Here is a 6,000-nt window from a genome sequence, read left to right on the forward strand (position 1 = left end):
ATCACACTGCATTAAGTGACTTGGTGCCCGCGTGTGGCATCGTCAAATCTCTGTTAAAGTCACCCACTGGCCCGTGGGGGTCTTAATTCAGCTTTACTCTGTTGCTCATGCATTCTGTATCCTGCACACATGGCGCTGCTCCTCTGCTTCTCTTCTTCTGACTGTTATGGTGTCTTCATCATGTCATTGGCCTCTGCCATTTGCTCGACGCTCAGCAGATGTCACTGGCTTTCCTATTATTATTATTATTATGGTTTTCTTTGTCACATCATTGGCCATTTAATTGACACGCATTAGATGTCACTGTTCTCCTTATTACAAGGGATGTTCAAAAACTTTCCGCACTTTTTTTAAACTCTTATTTATTAAGAATTTCAAAAGCAAATGACATCGCTTTTCTACAGTCACCTTCCTGTGTAATGAATGAATCTAACATACAAGTTTCACTTTTTGAATGGAATTACTGAAATGAATCAACTCTGTCATGATATTCTCATTTAATGACCGGCACCTGTACACACACACCCACCTCCGTGGGCACAGCGCCTCAATCACACGCCATAGGAAGCCAATAAATCAATTGTGAACGATCACAGCCACACGCGCAGGTGCGACTCGCTCCCACTACTTCAGTTATCGTGCCCACGGAGAGTCGCACGACTTTATGGATTTAAAACCTGGCCCCTTTTTATTGGAAGCCACGGCCCCGGTATACCACACCCCATACTGAGGACACTGTGGTGGGCTGGCGCCCTGCCCGGGGTTTGTTTCCTGCTCTGCGTCCTGTGTTGGCTGGGATTGGCTCCAGCGGACCCCCGTGACCCTGTAGTTAGGATATAGCGGGTTGGATAATGGATGGATGGATACTGAGGACACATGCGGAGTTGAAAGAAGCGTATGACAGAACGCTGTTCCTCTTTGGTGCAGTTTCTAAGTTTCGCAGCCATCTTCACCACAGGGCGACAACTCTTACACTAAACTGCAAGGGCAGCCGGCTTGAGAGGCAGAACTAGTCACATGACGCTCTCAGATACGACCAATCACCACTCCTCCCTCTCGCCTTCACCGTTTCCAATGAAAATAGAAAAGTGCCGAAAGTTTTTGAACATCCCTCATATTATGTCCTTTGTAGTGTCATTGTCACTGTTAACTGGCACGTCCAAACTGGCACACAGCCTGCTTGCAGCGGCTCTGCTCCTCCACAGTCCCGATCTGGAAAATGAGGGGCTGAGAAAGCAGGGAGAGGAGCGGACTGTTGATTGAATTCTACAAACGTGTCTCCATTTGTAAGCTGCAATCCCCTGAGGCGCCCACCGCATCTATTAAAAAGAAGCAAAAAATGGAATTCTTGATAAAAGTCCACATCTGGATCAGCAGTGAGCCCGACGCCCCGGAAACATCACATCTGCAGCGCGGCGGAGCCCCTCGGGCGGTGAAACGCCTTAAATGCAAATTAAACGGCAACCGTGGAATGAAGACGAGCATTAAAAGGCCATCATCGTTTTCTGAATTGAGACACGTGCTGTTTGTCTGGCGACTCCTCTTCAAATTGCACTTTGGCAGTCTGGGCTTTGGAGGGCTGCCATTGGTGTGGGTCCCATTGGTGAGTGGCTCTGCTGTGCATTTTCTTGATTATATTAGTATATAGTGCCTTTCATTTATCTATCTATCTATTATATAGCGCCTTTCATCCATCTATCTATCATATAGTGTCTTCCACCACCTACCTACCTGTCAGTCTGTCCACCAATGCCCTCCTGTCTGCCACCTTTATTCTCTCTCTCTCTGTCTCTCCTGGGCCATCCCATCATATCAGATGTGCGTCTCTCTACCCCTCACCAGCTCCTCCTCGTCTCCAGCGCTGCTCTCTCATTCATTTTGGCTCTTTCCGATTTTAGTAAATCCTTTTCTGTTGGCTTTTCTAAATGCGTCTGATCAAGAACACAATTAGTTGTGATCCCGGGGGTCTTGTGGGTCTTTACAAAATTTACTAAGCAAATATCTCACATGTCATAGGAAAAAAAATGGATAAAGATCACTGACTGGCAGTAGCATTTGGAATGGATTTTACAAAATTAATGTTGACACGGGAGGAGAAAAAAAAAGAAAAGAAAATCCTGAATGCAGACCTGCCTTCACTCTGCTCGTCTCTCTGCTTTGGTGTTTCCTTCAGGCCTTTTGCTGTCTGACACCACCTAATGACAATGATGGTAGATGATGATTTTGAAGAAGTCAGTGAGAGATCTTAAGATGACAACTTGTGGCAAAGTTGGCATCCTATGAAAGTGCCTTGTTTAAAGTCACTGAGCTCTTCAGTACGACCCGATGTCTGTCAGAGGAGCCTGCATGGCTGTGTGTTCATCTGAGCCCCTGAACTCACTGGGAGGGCCGTCCACTTACTGTGCCTTCAGCCATACGGTGCGCTTTCAGGCGTCCTTTAACTTGCAAATCCGGTGCAACAAACATCTTTTATGTGTTATTAGACTGGGTGCCATTTCTCATCTACTCAGAGGTTTGAGTTTGGGACTTCAATTTGACTAGAAAATTAAACTAATTGGAACAAAACAGATAAGGCTGTAAAGATCATTGATAGCCCTTCTGCCTATCTATCTATTATATAGCACCTTTCATTATCTATTAATTATATAGTGCCTTTCATATCTATCCATTAATTATATAGTGCCTTTCATTATTTATTATATAGTGTCTTTCATATCTATTACTTATATAGTGCTGTTCATTATCTATCTATCTATTATATAGAGCCTTTCATTATTTATCTATTATATAGTGCCTTTCACTATCCATCTATTTATTAATTATATATTCAGTCAGTCAGTCATTATCCAACCCGCTATATCCTAACTACAGGATCACGGGGGTCTGCTGGAGCCAATCCCAGCCAATACAGGGCGCAAGGCAGGAACAAACCCTGGGCAGGGCGCCAGCCCACCACAGGGCACACACACACAACAAGCACAGTTTAGGATCGCCAATGCACCTAACCTGCATGTCTTTGGACTGTGGGAGGAAACCCACGCAGACACGGGGAGAACATGGAAACCCCATGCAGGGAGGACCCGGGAAGTGAACCACCCAGGTCTCCTTACTGTGAGGCAGCAGCACCCTAATTATATAGTGTCTATCTATCTATCTATCTATCTATCTATCTATCTATCTATCTATCTATCTATCTATCTATCTATCTATTATATAGTGCCTTTCATTATCTATCTATCTATCTATCTATTATATAGTGCCTTTCATTATCTATCTATCTATCTATCTATCTATCTATCTATCTATTATATAGTGCCTTTCATTATCTATCTATCTATCTATCTATCTATTATATAGTGCCTTTCATTATCTATCTATCTATCTATCTATTATATAGTGCCTTTCATTATCTATCTATCTATCTATCTATTATATAGTGCCTTTCACTCTATCTATCTATTATATAGTGCCTTTCATTATCTATCTATCTATCTATCTATCTATCTATTATATAGTGCCTTTCATTATCTATCTATCTATCTATTATATAGTGCCTTTCATTATCTATCTATCTATCTATCTATCTATCGTGGAGGATGACCGGCTGTTTATCCTGGCCAATACCCCCAAGCCGCCAGGTGGAGCCCTCCTTGCAGCATGGAGGTCCCCAGAAGACCAGCAGGGCATCACGGACAATGGAGTTTTTATGCACCAACCTGCTGGATGCCATGGGGGCCACGAGAGGGAGCTGCAGGGAGGACCGAAGAGTTCTTCGTGCCCTATGACCCGGAAGTTCGTCATAGGAAGAGCGACAGGCTTCCGGGTGAGAAAAGGACTATTTACCCTGACCCGGAAGGAATAAGGACTTGTGGACTGTTGGGCAGGAACACCTCCGGGTCAGGGAGTATAAAAGGATCATGGGAACTCCCAGACAATGAGCTGAGCTGGGTGGAAGAGTGGCAACGCGTCTGGGAGCTGGAGGATTGTATTATTGTGATTTATTGGTGATTTAATGAGTATTGTGGTGGAGAGTGTGCTTTGTGCACTGTGGCGACAAAATAAAGTCAACTTGAGGACTTTTACCTGGTGTCTGGAGTCTTGGACAGGGGTTCAAGGGAGCAAGAGCGCCCCCTATCGTTCACACTATCTATCTATCATATAGTGCCATTCACATTTGTCTGTTTATCATATAGTGCCATTCATATCTTATCTATCATATACTGCCATTCATATCTGTCTATTATATAGTGCCTTTCATATCTATATATCTTGTGCACGCTAGGTGTCGCTGTTGCCCCGTGAAACCCTCCAGACAGACGTCCGGACACACGTTTAAAAGCACCAAGAAGAATTTTAATATTTTCCTCCAATAAAGTGCACAAAGCGCCACACACCCCACAATCCTCCAATAATAATAATAATAATAATAACAACAATAATCAATAACAATCCTCCTCTCCCAGCAGCTTTGTCACCCAACCTCCCAACTCCGGCTCTCCTTGCTGGGACTCGAATAGTCCATCAAATAGTCCTTGACCCGGACGTGCGTCTGTTCATGTCATTTATTTGCACTTCCGCGTCAGATGAAGACTCTTATTTTTCTTCAGCCCTCAAGTAGCCCAGAAGCACTGTGGGTTTCCGTCCTCGTGACTCTGAAGTCCTTCCGGGTTGTAGTAACAGTAGGAGTTCCCAGGTTCTTTGTGAACTCCACCTGCCGGCACCCAACAGGGCTGAGGAAACGAACTCCACATCCCAGGATGCTTTGAGGGAAACCGAAGCACCGTTGCCGTCCAGGGGAGCTGCCACCTAGTGTCCCGGGGGATGCAGTGCCCTGAAAAGGCTGCCTTCCTCCATTCTTCTCTTTCAGGGACATCCTGGCTGGATTGGACCACCGTCTGTCCATCACAATCTATATTTATTATATAGTGCCTTTCATTCTCCATTTCTCTACATATCTATGTCCTGTTGAAGACAAACATTTGGATTTCACACCATTTTCACATCTCTGTGAAACACTCTAATCGTTCCCGTGGTCCCCAAAGTCCCTCCTGTCTATTCCAGTATTTCTCATTCATCCAGAGGTTTTTTCTGCTAACAATGAATGGAAAACAAATCGATTGTCTCCTTTCTGCTGAAAGCTTTGATTTCTATGGCACACCTTTCTGTGGTGGTCGCCACCCCTCCAGGTCTCTTTACTCTTCAGATTACCTTTACTGTTGTCATCTGATTTTTGTCTCGGCCCGTGCTGTTTGCTTTGCACCGCGGACCCACTACGTCCCTCAGGTCTTACTGTCCGATGATCCAGACTTGATGTGGGCAGATCTTCTGCACTCATTTTACCTGGCAGTTCATCGAGATGTTCTCGTCGAGCAGATCCACGTGCTCTGATCACGACTGGAATCACACGAGCCTTTGTCTTCCACGTGTGCGAGATCACAATCTCGAGGTCTTTGAGTTTTTCCTCCGCTATGAATGAATGTTCACATCATCTAGAGCGGCTGTGCCGATGAGTAGACATCACCTCTTGTTTTTGAGGTCCAGTTGGTTGGCTCCAACATTATGATCGATGTTCACAGTCTTATTGAACATAACAGTGGTGGCTCCTGCCTCAGTGACCTTTTCAGGCTGGTGATCAGGCACTGGAGCTGAATGTCACCAGCTGTCTGATTGTGTCAATCAGTGGCACTGGGCACCTGGTGACAATATGACTGGTGGGCTCTTCTTGCTGTTGGCATATCCTGCACTTGCTGTCGACATCCGTCTTGAGAATATTCTTCTGATGACGGACAGAGTGAGTTAAGTGCCTGACCCTGAGCTGCCATGACGAGACCCTCAGCCGAGAGCCTCACAGCCATCCAAAGGTCAGTTTCATGTCGACATACTGGAGATGTTCGATGTCCGCCTGTAGAACTGACCACTGACTGAAGCTTTCCTCCAACTCTTGATGGCCTCTATGATGATGAGGAGGAGGATGATTATTGCTGCTGTTTCATTGGCTCA

This window comes from Polypterus senegalus, chromosome 9 (genome assembly GCF_016835505.1).
Source record: "Polypterus senegalus isolate Bchr_013 chromosome 9, ASM1683550v1, whole genome shotgun sequence".
NCBI lineage: Eukaryota > Metazoa > Chordata > Cladistia > Polypteriformes > Polypteridae > Polypterus > Polypterus senegalus.